Source organism: Bison bison, unplaced genomic scaffold (genome assembly GCF_000754665.1).
Source record: "Bison bison bison isolate TAMUID 2011002044 unplaced genomic scaffold, Bison_UMD1.0 scf7180017864050, whole genome shotgun sequence".
Lineage (NCBI taxonomy): Eukaryota > Metazoa > Chordata > Mammalia > Artiodactyla > Bovidae > Bison > Bison bison.
The window spans coordinates 4,936,740-4,959,692 of NW_011494622.1; the positions used below are offsets into that span (position 1 = coordinate 4,936,740).

Consider the following 22,953-nt stretch of genomic DNA (forward strand, 5'->3'; position numbering starts at 1 on the left):
TAGGACACAACTGAATTGACTTAGCACTCACACATTCATTCTTGAATCTGCTCCAGACAGGTTTTATGCTTTCTTTGATGACTAACTCTCATGGAAATATGATTTGCTTTTAAGATTAAACACATCCTAGCAGTACAATCCTTGACTAAGGGTTCCAATATTAAAAAGCACTTGAAATATATATGGTCAATGCTTTCAAATTAGTTTGAGTTTTAGTAAACCTAAGGAGAATGGCTTTTCTGGACATTATTTAAATGTTCAAAAAAAGATTTTTATTCCCAAAACAAAGTGTTTTGAGTTTTGGGTCTGTGGGTTTATCCAGTCAGCCCAAGGATAGGACTCAGATAAGGTTCTGGCTTCCTTTACGGGGACCGGAAGATCTATCATAGTGCCAGAGGCTGCATTCCGTAGGAAAGCCCACTGCATGGTGTATGGAAAGAATGTGGCTGCAAATGGACGCTTTCAAGCTCTGGTTCTACCATCTGTCACCTAGGCAAATGTTTTCACTTGCTGTGGCTGAGAAGGGCCCTTGGCTTGCCAAATAAAATTGTATTTGTGAATGGGGATCACTTGAAAGTATCTTGCTAAGGTCCTGTCTTTGCCATTCTCTCTAATTCTGGTTATTGTGATGAACCTCGTGTTCTAGGTAAATATTGGTGGTGCTTCTTTTACTGTAAGCATTCTTCCCTCTTCTGTGGCGATCGATAAGACTTTTTTTGGTAAAGCAGCAAAGCCACAGGGCTTTATTTCTAAATCTGGTTAACCAAACATCTGCCTCAACTCATCATCACAGAATAATGCACACTCGCACTGGTAATTTTCATTCCAGGTTCTGAAGTTAATCACAGTGATTCTGAACTCAGGAAGAAAATTAATGAAGATGCAGTGCGATTTGCTGGTCTCCTGTGAGACTGCACAAGTTTCTCTATTAAATAGCACTGTTAGTGTTAGGTTCCGTGGTTTGGAGATGAGTAGACCAATGCAAATCCTTGGCTGCTTGGGGTGGAGGCCGCAGAGATGACGGCCATGCTCCCAACCTCATCTCCTTCATTCAGACCATGCTGGCCACACATTAGGAGCCAAATACGTGTTCTGTGAGGGAGTAGGTGGGGAAATGAATGAAGTCAGCCCTCTGGTCTCTCCTTCTTCAGCTGTAGAATAAAAACGATTACATCTGTTTACCACTGATCATGTGAGAACTAGATAATATATGTAAAGTGTTGAGCAGAGGGGTACTGCATATGATGAGAATTGTGTGACTGGTAATTGCTGATCTTCCTACATGGAGGTCATGTCTCTGATTCACAGAATTCATTTATTTCTTACTCTCCTATGTTTTCTCATGTGGTACATTGTAAGTTCTACCGATATTAAATAAGTATAGTCACGATAAAGCTGCTTTTAAGTCTGTATGCTTGAAAAATGAAAAGACTCTAAGATGTTTCATTGACTTTCTACCCAGTTCTCTCTGGGCCAGCTGAGCAAATCTCTACTCTTTCAGAGGACTGCCCTCTAAGGGACTAGAGGTAGGATGTTCTTCTGCCGTTTCCTCTGTACTTCTAGTTTCTGAATAAGTAAAGAGCAGAGCTAGATGTTTAGTGCTGTCTCCATCTTCCTGGTCCTTATGTTAAACTGATTCAAGGAGAACACCCCTCACATCAGGCCAGCTGATGGCCATAGGTCTGTAAGCACGTGGGTTACGAGTACTCAGGGTGCGTTAATCCTACGAAACCATCCAATCTAAAGCTTGCCCAGATCCCTAGTTTCCAGCCCGTGAAATACAAGGAATAATACAGATCTTTGGTTTCCTGGAAAAACACCCTATTACTCTTTCTCTTTTTCTACTTACTTAGTCTAATGATTCATATTCCAGGTGGTTCTGGCCCAATTTTAGAATTATCAAGATCTACATTGTAGGGAAAAAACCCCATCACATTTCATGTATAGTATAACTTACGTAATTTTTTTTTTAGGGAATGAGAAAAATCTAACATTCAATGCAGAATTTCTGGGTCCTTTAACATTAAGATAAAATTTTAGTTTTTATCATTGGGTTGTATTGTAATATATTTATTTATTATTTAACTCCTTGTGTCACTAATTAATTTACATTTTCAAAAACATTTCATGAATGGAAAAATACTCTCAAAACAATGATGTAAAATTGAAGGTGCAGACCAACACAGTGTAATTCCAATTTTGGCTTTTAAAAAGGTCACTATGAAATTTTTTTAAGAACAGGGGAATAATATCTCCAAATGTTCATTTCTTTTTTTTTTTCTTTGTATTATCATTTTTTAATTTTTTTTTCTATTTAGCTATTCTATTCCATTCTTTTTTTTTTTTCTTTAATAGAAAATTATTTAATTAGTATACATGTGTTCCCCATCCTGAACCCTCCTCCCTCGTCCCTCCCCACACCATCCCTCTGGGTCGTCCCAGTGCACCAGCCAGAAGGAAAAACACCAATACAGTATACTAACGCATATATATGGAATTTAGAAAGATGGTAACGATAACCCTGTATACGAGACAGCAAAAGAGACACTGATGTATAGAACAGTCCAAATGTTCATTTCATCATCTCTCAGATGGGTTGGATTTTTGTAAAAGTCATCTCTCATTTTTGAGAAGCACGCCTTCTTCCACTCAGGGGGACACTTCAGGACAGCCAAGAAAATTTAACACGTCATATTTTAGCTCTTATGAACCTTCACAAATAAAGGCAACATATGTCTGTGATGAACTGTAATACAATATTAATGACTCAGCATTTCTGACAAGTAGTCCTTGAGCCAGTCCTTTTAAGTTCCTTTAAGAAAGGACAGAGATTCCTCTTGTGAACTGCTGCAGCCCAGGTTGCAGTAGGCACTTTACAGCTAGAATGCACAAATAATAGCTCAGCTCAGGGCCCTGCCCTTAGAAGTCACCGGCTGGAAGAGGTCCAGGCTTTAAATGCTGTCCCACTTTTGGAGCTGGGCTCCCAGGCACCTGCTTGCCTGCTGGAACAGGTGAGCAAGTATCAACCATCTTGAAACCTGGAAGGGGCTTTATTCTGACTTAGCTGCAACGTTCTACCCATATACCATCCTTATGGCTAAAATGTCATATAGATATATTTTTTAATTGATGTTATCTGCTTAGTGGATATTTTTCCTATCAAAATCACTAAACAGGTTATTCCCTTCTGCTGCTGCTACTGCTGCTAAGTCACTTCAGTCGTGTCCGACTCTGTGCGACCCCATAGACGGCAGCCCACCAGGCTCCCCCGGCCCTGGGATTCTCCAGGCAAGAACACTGGAGTGGGTTGCCATTTCCTTCTCCAATGCATGAAAGTGAAAAGTGAAAGTGAAGTCGCTCAGTCGTGTCCGACCCTTAGCAACCCCATGGACTGCAGCCTTCCAGGCTCCTCCATCTATGGGATTTTCCAGGCAAGAGTAGTGGAGTGGGGTGCCATTAAGCAACAAATGTTCACTCATTATTTTTTATTTTTTTTCTTATGTGCAAATATCTATATTCTTTAAAAGGCTGTTTTAAAAACCAAGTCCCTTTGGTTAATTTAAATCCTTCCTTGAGGCAGGGAGAGAAGAAAGGAAGAAATTATGACCTCACTGTAATGATGGATCAAGTCTAAATTAAAAGTAGAAGCAGCAGTAACATAAAATAAGATAACTTCATCTCTGATACATAGAACTTACTTGGATACACAGTTTCATCTGGACAGATTCAAATACAGACTCTCCATTACTGCCCTCCTAATATGGGAGGAGCTGGAACTCAGAATAGAACATTTCTCCAAATGGAAAACAGCTCAGATGGCTAATGCAAATGAGGAATTTCAGTTGGCTTTGGCCATAGCAGAATGCAAAATTACCGTCTCACAAATCACTTTCTCCTGTATCTGCGTATCAAAATATTTATAAAATGTCTTGCATAGTCATACCTAACTAAGCCTCTTGATATTTACCTTTTCAGTAGGATTCTCTTTGTCTTTACACAGAATGCAATGACTAAGCAGTGACTCTTAGAAAGGGGAAGGTCTCTCTCATTCTGCTCCTGTCTCTCTCTTCCCAAATATACTTTCAAATCACTGTGCAGACAAAGGACTAAAAGTATCACACAGATTCTTATTTGTAGATCATGGATAATAAATTCCACAGCCTGATATCTATGCTCTGATATCTGATCTGCTTTCTTGAAAAATATGCACCTTTAAAACCCGATTTACAATAGAGGAAATAAAAATTTTCCTTTTAGAAGTAATATGTGAGTAGAAAATGGAAAGTTCAATGGAAATGGGTGATCTTATAAATTGTCTGCATAGGAATAAGTAACTCCAGGGTACTCTGCAGCCCTCTAAATTCAGAACAATCAAGGAGACCCATGAAGTTTTAGGAAAACTCATTCCCTTGAAAGATAATCTCAATGTTGTGTCTGGATTGGAAGGGCATCAAAGTGTGACAGAAAGACTGTGAAAAAAGAATGATCTATTACATGGATGGTCCTAGTATTTTGGAAGAAGTAAGTTGCGGGCTTAAGGTTCACTCAGACCAAAGCTCCTGAGTAATGGTGAGGTGATGAGTCCTCGGGGCTCTGATCTCACTCAGGAATCACCTGGACCAGGTGGGCCTGTCCTGCCAGTGAGACACTGGACCACGGCCCTCTGTGCTCCCCGTGGAGTAGATCAGTTGCACAGATGTGTGAGGGGGTGAGTGCTGAGTCTGGGACTGAAGGGTCACCAGCTGGTGATCCACACTTGAAAGATACTTCTTGCTCGGACATGACCCATTGCCCAGCGGTGGTGATCCTAGGGTGAACTGGGTCCCCAAAACAATATGGTGAAGTCCTAATCCTGGTACCTACGCAAGTGACCTCACCTGTAAATAGGCTCTTTGCAGATGAGGATTAAGGACATAGTGGCTGGTGTCCTTATAATGACAGAGATTCAGAGAGAGACAGGCACACAAGAAAAAGGAACACCTCCATGTGACAGTAAGAGACTGGAGCGATGCTGCCATCGGCCAAGGGATGCCAAGCATTTCTGACCACCACCTGGAGCAAGCAAAAGGTCAAGAGGGGCTCTTCTCTAGAGCCTTTAGGGGCAGAGTGACCATGCTGACCCTTGACATCCAGTGGTGGCACCTAGCTGTCCTGTCCACTCTTGGAGCCCAGTGGAAAGCCAGGGAAAGTTCACTGGTAGGTGGCTTGCGGGCCTTAGAAGTCCTGCTCCCAGGGGTGTGCACGGTGGTCAGGGCATTCCCGTGCCCTGTCGAATGTCAGTGAGCAAGAGGCATCCTCTCGCGATAACAAGTAGGACCATGTGGGCATGCTGTAACTGAGAAGCAGCGAGACGGGAGATATTTAGGACAAGGATGGGGCCGATTGGAGAGGGAAATGGCACTATTCTGCCTGGAAAATCCCATGGACAGAGGAGCCTGGCAGGCTGTAGTCCGTGGGGTCGCAAAGTTGGACATGACTGAGCAACTAAGCACAAACACAAAGCACGTGGGGCCTGATTAGTTTCCTCTTTAGGACAAGGATGGGGCCTGATTATAGTTTGCTCACAGCATTCCTAAGATTCCTTGTCCCCCGCCCCCCGCCCCGGCCTCACCCCTACCCAGCACAATATCCTACTGAGAAATAAGGCAGGGTCAAGAATTCCCAGAACCATCACTCTGGCCTCCCCCTACCCCCCAACTTCCTCTGATTTCCCCACTGGCCTCCTTTACATCAATCAACTTAAACCAAGGGTATCTCTGAAGAATCCCAGCAGAAATTCTGCTGGGACACGAGAGGAATGAATATCAGGAGAGGGTGGAGCGGCCTCAAAGCCTTTGGTGCCCATCATTTTACTTCCTTCACTTCCCTGGGAAACCTTCTTGTTAAAATGCACACACAGACTTTCCTCCCGGCCTTGTCAGCCCCATGCCCGGGCAGCCGCAGTTCCCCATGAGCACAGCGTACCTTCTGAAGAAATGCACCCAGATCAGAATGGTATATGAGTCTGTCCTATTCTGGCTCTAGAAAAGAAACGTTACAATAAATAGGTGGGTGGGATCAGCTCGGTGATCACGAAAGCAATCAAAATAGCAATGAAATCAAGCTCAGGAAAGCTTAACTTTATCGTTGTATTGTGTATATGCTTCTTCGTTGACCAAGTTTGATACCTTGTTCTCGAGAAACAATAGGAAAGGAAATATTTGGGCCAACACCTGTAGTTATTTTTAGTTTGTGACACACCGCAGCTAGTCGCCAGAATTACGTAGAATAGGGTCGATCGGGGCTGTTTAACCCACGGGGGTCTCAGGTGGGGGTGAAGCAGGCAGTGTGACTTCGGCAGCCCTGAGTTGTTTTGCTGATCCATTTCCACGTTCCTCGCCCCATTTATTTAAAACGAACTTTCTCTAACAAAGCTTCATTACCACCGATGAGTATTTTAATAGAATGGAAGTATGCAGGATAGCAAAGACTATAGTGTCAACATATCTTGTATCCACCATTCCCATCTCCTCTTGGCTCTTCCAGTGTCTTTTCCAAATCTGCATGGAGCAGGATAGGAGAGGTGGGAGGCATAAAGGGTAGGAGGGAGGCAACCCCACTTCCTGCAGGATCCAGGCAGTTCTCTGGAATGTTCTCCCCCACCCCCACCCTCACTCACCACGTGCTTTGCTATCTGCCCTCCGCCCACAGCCAACTCATCCTGCGAGGAGACCCCATTATGTCCCCTCCTCAAAGGATCTCTCCTCAATTGATTCACCAGCTATGCACCCTTTCCTTACAATTCAAAATTTAAGTTGCCCAGATGCTTTTTTCAAATTGAAAATCACCTTTCTGGGTCTGTTCGCTGAATCGTGAAGGGGTACAGTAGTGTATCTGACCATTTAAGGATCTGTGAGATGCTAACAAGTTGAACACACTCTCCTCTCAGTAAATTCTATCTTAAGCAAGTTTATCTGTGTTTTTGAAACATAGGATTGACCCTGTGGGCAAGAATTTCAGACCAGCCAGGAAGCGAGGGTCATGAGAGGTAAGGAGCCACTTGGAGGCCAATGGGAACTTCTCAGGGGTCCTCCTATCTTGTCAGGAGGCATTGCCTAGTCGACCTATTTCTAGGGAAGGCCCTGATTTTCAGGTGAGAAGCAATACCTGTTTCTGCAGATAAATCAATCTGTCACAGTGATAAATACCCCCTTTTGACATTGTAGGAGATTTGTTTCAAATGAATCATAGTAAGCTGTTTTTTCCCTTCTAGGCAGAATACTATTTGCAGGCATCTGCAAATTTGGGAAGAAAGCTTGTTTCCAAAATGGAACCATTCTGACAAGGAAAAAGGCAAACTGCACACACAGACACACACACTCTCTCTCTCTCACACACACACACAGTCTCTCTGTCTCACACAGACAGTCTCTCTCTCACACACACAAACACACACATACTCACATGCAACCCTCCCCCCAAATCTAAGTCTTCATTTTGTTTAAGCTACCTGTTTATAAATAATATCTGATGAAACCTCATTAAAAATGCATCTGCTTTTGTGTTAAACTTAAGTTAAATTGCCATTCCTGGACTGTATCTTTAAAATATTTATGTGTGTGTATGTGTGTAGTTTTGTCCTCTTCATCACTGATGGATCAAAATAAATGATTTACCTGCAGAAAACTAAAACCTTGTGGATTGCATGTGCCTTGATGAAGTTAATAGTTGCAGTAAACAAATTTCTTAGAAAATGTTCAGAATTTGATTTTTCATACAATCCTAATGTTGCTAAATTTCCAGCAACACAGTTATAGTATCTATTGCAGCCGATGTGTTCTGTGTTCAAGCTCTTTCCCAAAGCGTTTCTATTAATCCTTCCAAAAATGTGCAAGGCAGAGCCATGGTCAGGTGCCAAGTTACCCAGGCCTAGGTGGGGGGTGGGGAGCTGGGTCTCCCACACAAACAGGGCTTAGATATACTCTGCTATGGCTGCATTAAAAGTGGCCCATTCTAACGGTCCCAAAGCATTTGCTCATCATGGCTTCTTGAGAGCTTGGGATACCAAGTCAATCAGGAACCATCTCAACAGTTGTGTCAGCCTCAGAACTCACCAGCTTTCGTGCAGGTGCTGTAGTGCAAGTCTGGGTTCGTACTGAACTAAAAGGAGAAGTACGCTTTGCATCGAAGGCAATTACAGCATATAGGTGTTATCATTTAGAAGTGAAGGCCAGCAGAATATACTGCCCCAAGTTATGCTGCTTTGGTATATTCATTATTTTGAGCTGTGGGCACTTGAAAAACAGCAAATGCAGGGAGAGGCTTTTTCTGAGTTCCCTTATCTGCCTAAAGACAGAAGCTCCAAAAGAACTCAATGGTCATGGATCCCCTCCAGGAGTTTTATCAACGAGGGAAGAGGGACTCGTCTTTGGAGACTAGGAATAACACCATACCACACACACATCGCCACAGACGATCGCACCTCCTGTGCACTCTAAGGGCTCACGCATCTTCCGAAAAGTCATTTGCCCTCTCCTAAGAGACCCGCATCTTCCTCCCCTTTCCCTGCGAAGATGACAGTGAAGCCTTAATTCTAAGCCACCCTGGGGAGCTCTCATTTTTCCCTGTGTACCTCCCTGTATACAAAGCATACAGGTTAATAAATGTGCTTGTTTTTCTCTTGTTAATCTGTCTTCTGTTAATATTACAGGAGCCATAGCTAAGAACTCAGGATAGAGGGGAGGATAGAGGGGAAGTTATGTTCCTCCCCTACAAAAGTCCTCCCTTGTCTGCAAGCACCCTGGGATCATTAAGGTCAATGTAGAAGTCTGTGCATGAAGGAACTGGGTACTCTGGTGGTCACTGAGCAGACCTGGGACCCAGGAGGAATAGGGAGGTATGGTGAGCTTTAAGGAGAGCTTGAAGCCGATGACATTCAGTCATCACAGCACTCAGCTCTGTCTGGGTACTTTAACACAAACTCGGAGGATGAGGCTTCAGACAAAATGCCTTTTGCAAAGGAGCTAAGGCTGCCTGGTCACAGCTCAGGGTTTGTACTGTGGGTGACCCTCAGCCCCGAAGAGTTTCCAGGTATTCCCGGGTGTCCTCTTCAGCCCAGGGCCCCTCTGATGCAACCCACTCAACCGAAGGGTCCTCCAGGACAGGGCTTAACACCCGTTCAGAGATAGGTCATCCCACACAGTGGCCACTCTCAGCGGTGACTAGCAATCAGGAATGGAGCCCATAGTGAGGTTAACTGGAGGGTTCCCCAACGAGAAAGCCTGATCCATTTGACCTGAGAGTACAAGCTTACCTGGCTGTCCTGTAATTTCTCCCTTGGCCCCTATCACTAACGTATTCACTTCAAGTCACAAGTTGAGTAAAGCACCATAAGGATGTCTGAGTCCTGGGTTGCCCTTCGCAACGCCTATGAATCTGAGCTTCTCCCCTCATTTACTAAAGAACAGGAGCCAGGGTAAGAACGGTCAGTGTTCATTGCTATTGAGATTGCCCACAATTTCTCCCTTTTTAGCAATTATTTAAGGGCTTTCAAAGTGCTGCTTCTTTCACTATGTTTCAGGGTGAGCTATAAGGAGAGGTTGATTTTCCAATGATGGTTTGGACTTTGCATTTACAAGTAGAATTTCCACAGCTTTCAGGTCTCAGGATGGGGGCTTAAAGAGGTAGGGCAGGAAGAGCGGTAGCTGTCCAGCCCGACCGCAGCTGACACCTGCCAAGCCCGGGAGGAGGGGGAGGAGGGGGGGGACTGAGGGATTGTCCTGCACCTGTGTCTGCCCTTCCCATGATCAGGACCAAGACTTTGCTCCTTTACAACCTGTGCCTCCCCTTGAATGGCCCTACCGTTTAGGGGGACCCGTGCTGACAGTAAGGTGCAACTCAAAAGAAATGTGGGTTTCTTAAGGGAGGATGGAAAGGAACTCTATCATTAAAACAAACAAACAATGTTAAAACATTGTGTGTTCAAAGATTAGATGGCCTGTAAGACCCTTGACAGTGTGAGGGTTCTGATTCTTGGGTGGGAAGGCGAGGAGCTTCTGGTTATCTCCCCAGCCTCAGGGAAAGAAAGTAGGGCATCTTTGTGAGCATTTATGTTTTACATCGTGGGAGGAATTAAAGGACTCTCCCACAGACAAAGCCAAATCTCCCCCCAATCAGGTTCTGTCTGCTGCCTACCTCTTGTTGACCTCTGAGGTACTGTGGAAAAAAAATTAATAATACAGTGAATTTTCCTTTCAATAAACAAACCTTTCCACTCTCCACTCAGCGAACAGAAACACCCTTTGTTGACTCCAGATACAAGATCAGAAGAGCTAGTTTGCTCGCCACTTAATCTATCTCATTGAAACTGCTTCAGGGAATATAACACACTAGGGGACAAAAAAAAAAAAAAAAGGAGATGTGAGCTCCATGCTCTATTCACCAGCTTCTGCTTGCACATCTGATCCAGTCAGGGCAGCTTGTTGGTGAGCAGCACACACAGAGACTCCGCGGATCCGGGAAGAACACGTGATCCACGTTTGCAGTAATTTTTGTATAAAAGATTGTGCTGTTAACCTCCGGGGGTCATTCTCGTATTTTCTGAGAAATTGGCTGCTTTGGCTTCTTCCTCAGAATGCCGTGTGTCTCATTCAGCGGGGGCAGGACAAACGACAGCTTAGGCATTCCAGCAAGCGCTGAGTTAATGTGATTAACCCCCATCAAGATAGGGGACGTGATGGGACTCAGAAGGCCGTCCCCATCAAGGCTTTTCCTTCTCCCCGACCAGAAAAGCAAAACATGCTGTGTGGTTTTGCAACTGGTCAAATTGGGAAATATTTTTAAGCTTTCTGCTTTGCCAAGTGCTTCAGAAGAAAAAAAAAAAAAGTTTTTTCTCTCTCTTTCCTGCCAAAACAAGTTCCCCCTTAAATATTTTTTCCCATATCTGGCTACATGTCCAGGATTTCTTCTTTTCTAAGAATAAATAATTTTTCTGGAGTATAAAAATGCCACTTGCTTTATCAGATTAAATGTCTCTTTATATAGAAAAAGCATTTAAAACATTTCATCCGTGGGTCTGGGGAAGGATCCTTGCTTAATGTGATTTTGTTAAATTAATTTTGATTAAATATTTGGTCTCTGAATTCTTTTTGTGATCCTCACTGGAATGTTCAGGCTTGTTTTGTAACACTTTCCATACTACTTTTTCTCTCACTGCCCTCATATGATTCCCTTTTACTAGAGAGTATTAAACATGAATTAATTTCTGTATTTGACCAAAATAAATACCTTGGAAATGATACCAATGCAAGGGAACCCTCTGGGTTCCATTCTCTATTTGCATACTTAGCTGAAGTTAAAAGGGTTCAAGCTGTCAGGGTTTTAAGAACTCCAGCATTAAAAAAGTGTGAACGTGCAAATTAGCTGTCAAGTTTAATACAAAGTGGACAATGTAGCCCAGAGCTGACTTGTTTCCCTTCCTGGGGTCCTACAGATCTTGCTGTTAGGTAGAGCACAGACACACAGGAACACTGAAAAATAGCAGTTCACGTGGGTTGGTTGGGTGTTTTCGTTTTTTACCAGCTGAAAATGTCAATAACATTCACAAAACCAAAAAGCTGAATAGAGTTAGAGTTGAGAATATAGGCCAAAAGAAAAACAGGCTTGAAAAAGCAAAAATAGCTATATACCTGAAATGTGATAAATATGCATATAGAAATAAAGAGCATTAGCTCTCATAAAACCACAAACGACCTGGTGAAATACACTACAGATTTAAAGCTTTATATTGGGCAACAAATACAGTCATTTATTATTGACATTTAATGAATCATTCTACGTAAATCTAGTGTAAGCCAAAAGCATTCTAAGTTTATATATAATGCTATTACTAGTTAGCTAGTTAATGTTTAAAATCTCTTTATGTTTGTTAGTGTGTGAGGGTGTGTGGAGTGTTTAGTATGGGGAAAGTGGCTTATGGTCCTTTATAAATGGTTATCTTTAAATTTCCTGGTTTGCAAATCTTTATCACTCTTCGTAGAGAAGTCTAAAAATGCAAGCTTATTCTATTTGGAGAGCATATAAAGATGAGAATATGCAAGCATTTCAGAGACAGCACATGACAGTGTGATTCTGAAATGTCACAAAGCTGCCTCAGAATAAACTAAGATTCTCTCAGAAGTTAATGACATACTACGAAACTGGAGGTTGCCGCAAATTCTTTTGCTCGTCTTCAAACCCACTGTCATCCTGCCACCAATGGTACCAAATAAAACCCCCATCCCTCTTCCATCTTATCACATGGCCCTTTGCCCCTCATGTGTGGGGAAGTAGATATTTACATTTTGAAAATACCAGGCATCTCAAAACACTTACGTTTTGTTGAACTGAGTCTCCCATGGTAAAGGATAAAAGCTAACTCAGCAAGCCTGCTTCCCAGGAGGGGCAGACCAGCATGGTGATGCGCCCGAGCCAGAAAGAATACCCTTCATCTGCTGCAGCCGGTTTAGTATCAGTGCTATAAAAAATAGATGATGGAAAACGGAGCCTTGGACAGAAATACAAGTCTGCCGTGGGTGTCTTCTACGGGACTGGAGCAGAGCAAAGTGCCGGTCTCGCCTGTACATTGAACCTGGACTTGGCCTGCATTGGCCAGCAGCCACACGTGCGCAGGATACTCATCAGGGCACCAATGATGTGGGCTCAGCAATGCTGCTTCATTTACATAAGTGACGGAGAGCAAGCATGGGTGAGGAATCCGCGGGCACAGAGGCTCCAGCCTATGGAGTATCACTAGGGCGGACAGGCCACGTTATCTGTGCTGCTTGGATCTTCCTCTTTGCTTGTGCGAAAAGATGATTTCAAACCCAAGAGTGATCTGTGGCTTTGGCATTAAGGAAAGCTGGCAGGCAGTGAAACGAAGGCTTGAAGGTCAACTTGTCTGCACTGTGACATGGAGTGATGCTAAGAGGCCAGAAATGCCAAAGAAGCACCTCAGACCAGTTCCCACTGTGTGTACTGGTCCCTTGGCAAAAAGAATTAGAACCCAAAAATTCGTAGGGAAAATCTAACTAAAAACTGCCAAGTTAGGACCTGTGGTCCATGCCTTGCCTGAATATGGACAAGGTCTATGAGTATAAGACATGAAAGAGAAATGTCGGCTGAAGACTTGATATAAAAAGAGGACGAGAGGAGTCATGAAGGAGAAAGAAGAGGGGAACAGAGAGAAGTTCATGATGAATAGTACCTTTCATTTCTCCAGCCCAGTCACTGCTTCAGAGCCAGGGTCAGGCCCCCGACCTCCCCTCCTCCTTACTTCATTACGACTCTTGCTTTTGTGGCCCCAGTTGGACACTGTGCTAGACTCTACACAAAGCAAACTAAAAATACATTTTTTGTTTTTTTTATCTGCTTTATCTCTGGTCCTTCATGTTGGACTAACCCAGCCACAAATCATACAGTGGCCAGCGGACGAGAGCGAACTTGAACGCCTGACTTTCAAGGTAGTTATTAAGATGCTCACCGCCTCCCACCCCACCCGCCCTCCGCCTGACCCTGGTTGGTACTGGCTCCTCTCGTCTCCTGCATCTCAGAATCCTTCCGGTTTGATGCAGCCTCGAGTCCCCCCGCGGTTGGCAGCCCTTCCCAACGCCCCCACATGCCTTTCTCAGAAATAGGTATCTCAGCTCCCTCGCATTCTTCCTGACTGAACTCGCCCCACTGACTTCTTGATTCTGCTCATTCTTGGTGAAGAAAATAGTTTCTAGTTCTTGAGGATGCGTTCCTGGCTCCAGGAGTTTAGCTGTGGGATTCAGACAACCCTTCAGAATCCTATCTTTCAAGCCTGCCAGCTGGCACTTTAGGACGACTCAGTACCTAAAGCAAGCAGTGAATAAAAATACAACAAAACCCACCTTGTGTGAAGGTGATACCTGTACGCATCAGAAGCACGGTCTGTGGGGACAGACTGCCCGGCTCCGTGTCTTGTTCTCACCATTGACTGACCACTTTTCATGTCGCAAAATGGGACTAATCATAGGACCCACTTCATAGGCTGCTCTTTCACTCTTTCATCCATTTGTTCATTCCTTCAGCAAAAATTTACAGAGTACTTACTACCCCTGCCCCCAGGCAAAAGGAATTCAGATAAGAGTCCTGCCCTCTTGGAGTTTATATCCCAGGGCACTTTACTTCCAGGATTGAATAAAAGAATCCACCAGAATGGTTCACCACTGTGTCTTTGACGTAGGAAATACACAAGAGTTGTTAGCTATTATTATAACAGTAAACTTATAGCCAAAGTTTAAAATTAGAAGTGAAGATGTATCCGCTATGGTAAAAAGGACAGAAAATATAGGGAGGTCAGGAAAGAGAAATAGTTGCTAAAATCATGCATGAATTTGGTATTAAGTGACTCAATGTTTCCTAACCCATGAGCTGTGCTACTGGATGGGCGTTACACAGCTGGAAAGGTGTATTTATAAAGCTCTGCAGGGTCGCAGACTGAGTCGGACATGACTGAAGCGACTTAGTGTGCATGCACACCTGTGTGCTCACGGTCTGACCCCATTCCCAGCCACACAGCTTGTGGCATGTATCAACACCCCCCACCCCAAATCTAAAGGGCCCCAGGGAGAATGGTGACAAATAGCCCTGAGTCCTTGGGACACAGTTGGTACCAGCTCCAGCTTCCTGAGGAGGCATCTCTTTTACCCCCATCTACAAAACACCCCAGATCTGAACCTCACATCTCAAGATCAGACAGTGGGTAAGATGGAGCTTTGGTGCTGTTACTCTTTAAGTTGATACACACTCCTTTTTAAGTGTATCTTTGTATTTTTATGATCATGCTCACATTACTTTTTTGGAAGCATCCTCGTGAGCAGGCTTGTTTTATAATCTGCTGCTTAGAGGGAACTTTCGATGTCATTTGACCTCTCTAAATTTCAGCACAGTGGGAAAGCCTAGAGCGGTGACCTCGCTGTGTCTTGTGAACCCACTGGATCCCAGATATTGATGCGGACTTTGCACCGGCGGCTCACCTTGCTCCTTGCCTGGTACCTAGGAGGCTGAACACCAGGACTGGTAAAACCAGACTGTGAGGCTTGTAATTATTTCTTCCCCATCATCCTTTGGTCCTCAGGATGAAGTGAGGACATGGAGCTAAAAAGTGTGAGGTGCAATGATTTATTGCCTCCTTGCAGGATGTACCCCCAGTAGCTGAGAGCTCTTGTTTCTTCGCTTCATTAGCTACTCAATTACCCTTCCTTCCCTTCTCCCACTCGTGCAAGTTCAGAGAGGCTTCAGATATCAAATGGGTGGTGGGAAAGGCAAACTTAAGATTCTTGGTGTCATTTCTCTTCCCTCTCCTAATTCTTCTTCCTCTTCCTCTCTTCCTCCTGTTCCTCCTCGCCTTCTCCTTTTTGTTTTATTTTTCTGTCTCCCACTTTCTCTTCCTATAAGTTCACATGGCTGGATGCTATTGTAACTATATAGTTACACTATGATCAGTGCAGGTGATTTCAAAACAAATAGCCTCTCCTATAAGTTCCTTCATTCCTGTGGGATTTGGGAACACAGTAGTTCCATAAAGCCTTTCCAAGGCTCCCCAGAATACTTGGTGAATATGGAATCCACTTTCTTGTACCAATCAATGTATTAACCTACCTAGAGTATTTGCTGTGATATTTAGTAGAATACGTGCTTAATAGTTGGTGAGAATTTAAATTTAAATATTATTTTCATAGATAAAGAACAAAGTAGCAACAGACAAATAGCATTTCTCTTCCTGGTTCTCTTTAGATGGTACATTTTTATTTTTAAACATATACTGCCCCCACCACCTACCAGCCACACACATTTTGAAGATACCAACTTAGGCGCCTATGATGAAAGACTGTTTCATTGATCTCTTGGGTTTCTGTCCCCTGGCCACAACTCTGCCATTTTGGCCTTCCTGAAAAGTGGGGCGGCCCCAGCTGTCCCAAATAAGTCTTCCTGGTCATATTTTTAGTTGTCTCCACTCATCAGCAAGACTTCAACCCTGTCTTTCTACATTAAAAGCTATGGAAAAGATAGCAGAGGGAGAAATCACAGAAGGAAGAACAAAATGACAGACACTTGGGGGAGAAACAGCAAGTGACTTTTCATCAGGGTCGCCTTTAGGTAAGATTTATAGGTGAGAATGTTTTCTCTACGCTTAAGTGACTTGAAAGGTTATAGAAAGATGATTCCCCTGGTGACATAATTCAAATACATTTTGTTGTTTCTGCAAAGTCTGCCACTGACATCACCGTAAAGTCAGGTTTTGGGGGTTTATTTTTGAGAAATGGGATGGATTTCTCCGGATCCACATGGTCTCTTTTACCTCATCCAAGTTACTTAAGTGAGAATGGAGGCTGTGTTTGAACGGCGGGATCAACCATGACAAGCTGTGACAAGCTGAGTTCATCCTAGACTGATGCACAGTTAGGAATGCCTGGTAAATGTCCCTGTGTGGGGAGATTTTCTTTCCTCATCAACCAGACTGTCTCCTAAACTAGTTGCAGCCTGTAGGCTTTAAGCGGTAAGTAAGGGATGCACATTTTCCTTGATGCAATAATTTGAACTTACTGCATATGTCTGGTTGTGAGTGCAAACAGGCTTTTGATGATCTGTGTGATAGGAGAGGCCTGGAGGCTGGTAGTTAATGGGCTCTGTGTTCAGGATGGCCTGACTTCTCCCAATAAGAGCCCCACAGTATCGAAACCATTCTGTCCTCTCTTAGGGACAGCCAGAGGTAGCAGGTTGTGCCATCACTGGGCCCCTTCCTGGGCCCCAGACAGTGAGTTAGACTCAGAGGCAATCAGGGCAATGGTGTCCCCTTGTCCTCTCCCAGCATGCACTGCTCCCCGTCTGGAGGAGGAAGATGTGGTCTCTGCCACCTCCTGGACCTGGGATTCTTACACGTCTCCCCAGGTTTGGTCTAAGATGCTGTAAGAGCTGGTTACAAAGCTGTCTTCCATTCAAGGCACATTTTGTGAATTTTGGGGTGGTCTGCTCTGAGGTAGAGAGGGCTGTTCTTGGTGATACTGTGTAACTGGGAAATTAGCGTTAACCCTACAAACATCTGATGGGTTTCCCCAATGGCTCAGTGAGTAAAGAGATGCAGGAGACGCAGGAGACATGGGTTAGGAAGATTCCTGGGTCAGGAAGATCCCCTGGAGTAGGAAATGGCAACCCACTCCAGTATTCCTGCCTCATTCCCATGGAATCCAGAATCCCGTGGAATCCAGAATCCAGAATCCCATGGACAGAGGAACCTGGTGGGCTACAGTCCATGGGGTCGCATAGAGTCGGACAAAACTGAGCAACTAGCACTTTCTTCACTTTCTTTCACCCTCCACAGCCAGTCCAGGGTATCAAGGGAGGGCCCGGGGCCATTTTAAGGAGCTAATAATGGATAGGAGAGATTAATCATGGGCTTTGTGTCTGTAGTTTTGATATTAGTGACATTTGAAGCATAAAGTTGATTTGTTCACCACCTCAAAGTAATCTCTGATGCTATTAGATTTTGTTACTGAGTTTATCAGTTTTTTTTTTTTTGGTAATCCAAGTAACATATTGAAAAATGATAGCCAAACCTGGCTTATTATTAGAGCCGGTTCACCTTTTACCTTTGGCAACTATAGGATTTCCTTGGGCTGTTTCTGGAGCCTAATTTATTGATGAGCTCCAGTGCCCCACTGCAAGAAGCAGCAACTTTCCACCGGCAAAAATGAGGGGCTCCACCCTTTGGAACAGAACCTGAGGAAGAATGAGAGAGAATTCCAAGCTAGGATGGTGTTATTTTCTCAGAGGGGAGCAGATAAAGACCAAAAAGATGTTTGGAAATACAGCTCTGCTTGCTATGGTTATGTTTTTTTTTTTTTTTTAATGCATATTTAGGAAACTTTGAGTAAGGCTCTTTTAATAAAAACTGGTCCTTGATAAAGCCATGGAATTCCACAGCTACCAGTAGGGATCAGCCACCATTGCATTAGTCAGCCTCCTGGTGGTGCTGAGGAGACTGAAGTGCCCGGCCTCCCTGGAAGCAGAAGTTGCTTCTGACCATCTGGGAAGGAGAGGAACACTGAAACAATGTAAGTCACTGTTGCAAAAACCCGTGCCTTATGGGAGTGACCCTAGCGCCACAGTCAGGAGGCAAGATGGCATGGTGTTGCCAAGAGCAAACAGCACCGGGAATTGGCCCTGCTCTGAGCCACCCCCCCAGGACGGCCAGACTGTCAGAGGAGATTTAATTACTTTGAGATTCCTGCCTTGTTGATACCCCACCGAGAGTCAAGCCTTGAGGGAGATAGAGACAGAGCCCTCATGTTGTCTTAAGTAACAACAAGAAAGAAAGAAAAAAAACACATTTTTTTTTCCACCTGAAATCTTAGTAGGATTGGATATCAGAACTAATTAGATACCAACTAATTAACACGTGGACCTCTGATTCCTGGCCATTTGGGGTCAGAATTACAGAGACAACTGTGTGAAGCTGTATAACCTCAGAGTAAACGGACTTTCAGGCCAGCGAAATTTTAGGTAGGGAAGAAACTATACAGATGAGTTAGTTAATGTATGTGTTGATGGATGAGGAAATAATTTTGGAGATGTTGCAAAGGCCAAAGCAGAATGGGCCAGAGTGGACTCGTTTGCCAGGAGTTTACAGATCTAATGGAGGACTTTGTGTTGCCCGTGTAGACAAAACAAATACAAAATAGAGATAAGAGCCTTTGATGCAACCCCAAAAAGAAACTGCATGCCTACCGAGTGTATGCCCATTAAACTCCTTATAAACCAAAAATTAGAAGCTGTTCTTTGGGGAACTGTTGCTCGCCTGCAGCCCTAACTGGGTGCTGTGGCTTAATTTTCTATCTGGTGGGGCTGGTTGCTAAGTGTATTCACTGGGGAAATAGTAAGCTGTTCAAATGTAACCATTTATATGGCTACTTGCAAATACCTGTTTACCTCTCTACTAATATGGAGAGATTCCCTGCTGTCCTGGGCTGATCTGGGTGCTGGAATGTGACACAAAGCAGGTTTGAATCCCGGCTCTGTAACTCACTAGCCCAGGGACTTTGAAAAAGTTAACACTTCTGAAGCTCTTCCCAATGTGTAAATGAAAATGATCATACAAAGCATCATTTTAAGGGTCAACGATATGTACAAGTTATAAAATCCAGCTTCATTTCATTATCATCAAACCAGGGGTCTAAATTTCTTCATCATCCCAGCAATACTGTCTCTTTCCCACTGGAAAATATCAAGAATATAGACAGCATCTGTATTCAGAACCCACACACCTGCAATCACATATTTGAAAAGAATTTAAGCAACAATTCATTGTGGTTAGACTTTTATACATTGACTGAGAGACTTTTAAAAGAATATATTCAGTTTCATCACCATTTTAAAAGAATAAACTGAAAATATTTCCATCAAAATCATGCCAATGGAAAGCAACGATATTCTGAGCTTAGTCCTTTACAGAAAGAATTCAGATGTAAAGAGTAGAAAATTGCCTTAAAGAAAAAAATTGAAAGAAGTGACAACTTAATTAAACTCAGCTACTGGTCCCACTTTATATTTGTCTTTCCAAACTGCTAATGAATTCTGACCCATTTAGTTATGAAAAAATGTATATCCTGAAGAATCTGTAACCCTTTTGAGGTAATTAATGTATATCTATTAGACAAAATGCATGTCTGTTATTCATAATATTTGATCTTTAAATTGGCATTAATATGCTACATTTAGACTAGTGGGGGAAACCCCAGCCAAATTATATAAAGCAGCTGCTGAGATGAAACACATTCCATAAAGGGGGACCCAGTCTCAGAACCAGTTAACACAGTCATGAATACTTTACGGGTTCTACAGCACATTAGCCACAAACAATTTCCATCCTAGGAAATACACTCAGTGTAGCTATTGGTGCATAATAAATATTTGATCCTAATGAGACCTAATGAGTGAATTTTAACTCTGTATCCACTATGCTTTGTAGGACACTGACCCACGAATACCAATGTAAGGTTTTAGGGGAGTGGATATAGAACCATGGCCGTTTAAACACCAGCACTATCCTTCACTTTCCTAAGTCATTTAATGATGATGAAAAACTGTCTGGAAGTCTTTTTTTAAAAAAATAAGTTTTGGTAAAAAACACATCAGGGAACTATAATTTGTATAAAGATTCAATAAGATCTACTACTTTATAATAGGAAAATCTTAAATTCCCTTTGTTTAACTTATTTTAATACATTGAGGAGTTCAAGGTAAAATATGCCTCCTAAAAATCCAATCTGGAAAATGTCAATTTGGGTACTAATTTGGATTGACAGGTTCAAATCTGTTTTTAAAGATTATTCATAAAAATACTCTTTTCAGATAAAGTAGAAAGAATAACAGTTTCATTTGGGGGAATTAAAAAATTTATATCTTGTGGATTTTTCCTTGTGTTAGAATAACTCTTATCCTCCTAGAAAGCAGAAATATTTAATGAGCATGTCTAAAAGACATATATGTAACTTACATACTTTCAAATGAAATAAAAAAGTTAAATTCAATGATTTTTTAAAAATTCTTTTAAAATCATAGTACCATTGGATTTGAGTTTCTGAAATTATTCATGTATCTTTTAATAATACAACAATTCAGAAATATATCTTCATATGTAATCATAAAGTCTTTTAGGCTATGTTGACATATTTCACTATGGATTCATGTAGCTATATAGTGTCACCAACTGTGTAAGGTTGGCCAGTGTCTGTAATTGACAAGCCCTACGTTTTAGTGGCTTAACACAGGAGATTAAATATCCAGTGCAGGTCAGTGGAGGGTGGGAGAGGGAGTGGGAAGGGCAGGTGTCTGTTCCACCCAGTCATTTAGGAACAGGCCTGGTCAGTTATCATGCCCAGACTACACTCTTGACCATGTGAGCAATCATGCTCCTTTCTTTCTGGAAAGAGCAGTCCTGTCCAGTTCAGGGAAAGATCTGATTAGTGTCCCCTGCACCTTTGTCCTAAGAGGGGGAAGAGTCACTGTCGCTGGAATGTGACTCTCGATTCTGCCGTTCATTTGTCATTGTTGTTGTGTTTCGGTTGCTAAGTCACGCCCAACTCTTTTGTGACCCCATGGACTTCAGCTTGCTAGGCTCCTCTGTCCACGGAGTTTTCCAGGCAAGATTTTAACTGGCAGACATTAGCAGAGGAGATAAAACGACGAAAATTGTCATAGAACTTGGAAGTAGCACCAAGTCTTAAAAACTGGATTTGACTACCAAGAGGGGCTAAAGCATTCATTAGCTTGGATCACAATGGCTAAAGGTCTCACGTGGACCTTCTTGTCACTCATCAAACATCACTGCATAGAACATACCCTCAGTGGCTCACTGAGGCCATTGAGGCCAAAATCTTTGATTTGTTTATCTCACTGATCCTGATTTCATACCCAGTTACATGTGTTAAAAGATCAAGTTTCACTTCAAATGTTAGAAAATAGATCTGCAGTAAATATCAGTGTGTATACTACCATACGTGAAACAGATCGCCAGTCCAGGTTCGATGCATGAGACAGGGCGCTCAGGGCTGGTGCACTGGGATGACCTAGAGGGACGGGATGGGGAGGGAGGTGGGAGGGGGACTCAGGATGGGGGACACATGTACACCCATGGCTGATTCATGTCAGTGTATGGCAAAACCCACCACAACATTGTAAAGTAATTAGCCTCCAATTAAAATAAATAAATTAAAAAAATATATCAGTGTGTGTGTATGTGTGTGTGTGTATATATATATTTAAGCCATACAAAAACTCAAGTTCTACTCATCATTGAATGCAGCCTGAACTCTATGTAACTCTAATTACATGTGGTCAACCTACAAAAATGTATCTACTACATGTGCTGTTAGGTAATACAGTAATATCTAGGTCTGGGTCCTGAAAAGGCTTTCCCTTTCTCCACTTTGGGGATGGTTTCCTTATTGAACTGCATGAGGTGAAAACAGAAGGTGCACTGCTCAGAGCGCCTGATCTTCTACTAGAAGACTTTAAGATACTGTCAGGTTTGGTTCATTCCTCTAGACTTCAGTGGCTTCTAAGATATTTAGAGTTTGCAAAGCCCCTTCAGGAAACATGAAACATCCTATTGATTATGTTATCATTTCATAAGTAGTTTCAGCAATAAGACAGGAAATTCATCTAAGTGAAGGACGAAAAGCAGGACAAAATACCCTTGAAAGTGAAAGTTGCTCAGTCGTGTCCAACTCTTTGAGACCTCATGGACTATACAGTCTATACAGTCCATGAAATTCTCCAGGCCAGAGTACTGGAGTGGGTGACTGTTCCCTTCTCCAGGGGATCTTCCCAACCAGGGATCCAACCCAGGTCTCCCACACTGAAGGTGGATTATTTACCAGCTGAGCCACCAGGGAAGCCCAAGAACACTGAAGTGGGTAGCCTATCCCTTCTCCAGCGGATCTTCCCAACCCAGGAATCGAACCGGGGTCTCCTCCATTGCAAGCAGATTCTTCATCATCCAAACTACTGGGGAAGCCCTATCTTGAAATTTGAAAAGCAAAATACCCTAGCTGCTCTTCAAATTTTGATTTCTGGGTAGGAAAACACACAACTAAACTTTATATAAATTTTAGTCTTTAACTGTACATTTGAGCTTTTAGAGATTTATTTGTTAATTTCCTTTTCATTGTTAACCTGATATTTTAAAGACTTCAGAAACTAATGCTGTTATAAAATAATTTCAAGATAGGAAAATAGCATTTATCTTCAATGTCATTTGCTACAATGCAACATCAAAATTCTATTTTAATGGTTATTCTGAGTCCTTAGAAATTAAAACACTGTGTTTACCTTTTTCAACTTAACATAATCAAACACAGAAGCACAATAAAAGTCCAGCAGAGAGAAACCTGTTTGGTATAGGACTGTATT

General features: G+C 42.8%; 1 protein-coding gene across 16 annotated transcripts in view; it reads right to left on the reverse strand.

The window, feature by feature from the left end:
- Positions 1-22,953, reverse strand: part of SORBS2 (sorbin and SH3 domain containing 2) — a 213,000-nt gene that overhangs the window by 138,600 nt on the left and 51,447 nt on the right. For 9 of the 16 annotated variants that reach the window (XM_010835791.1, XM_010835795.1, XM_010835798.1 and 6 more), the window contains one exon: positions 5,965-6,020. The exons of the other annotated variants lie outside the window; for them this stretch is intronic. The gene's annotated coding sequence lies outside the window, so the exon portion shown is untranslated. Of the gene's footprint in view, positions 1-5,964; positions 6,021-22,953 lie in introns of those variants that run through there. 16 annotated transcript variants of the gene reach the window in all.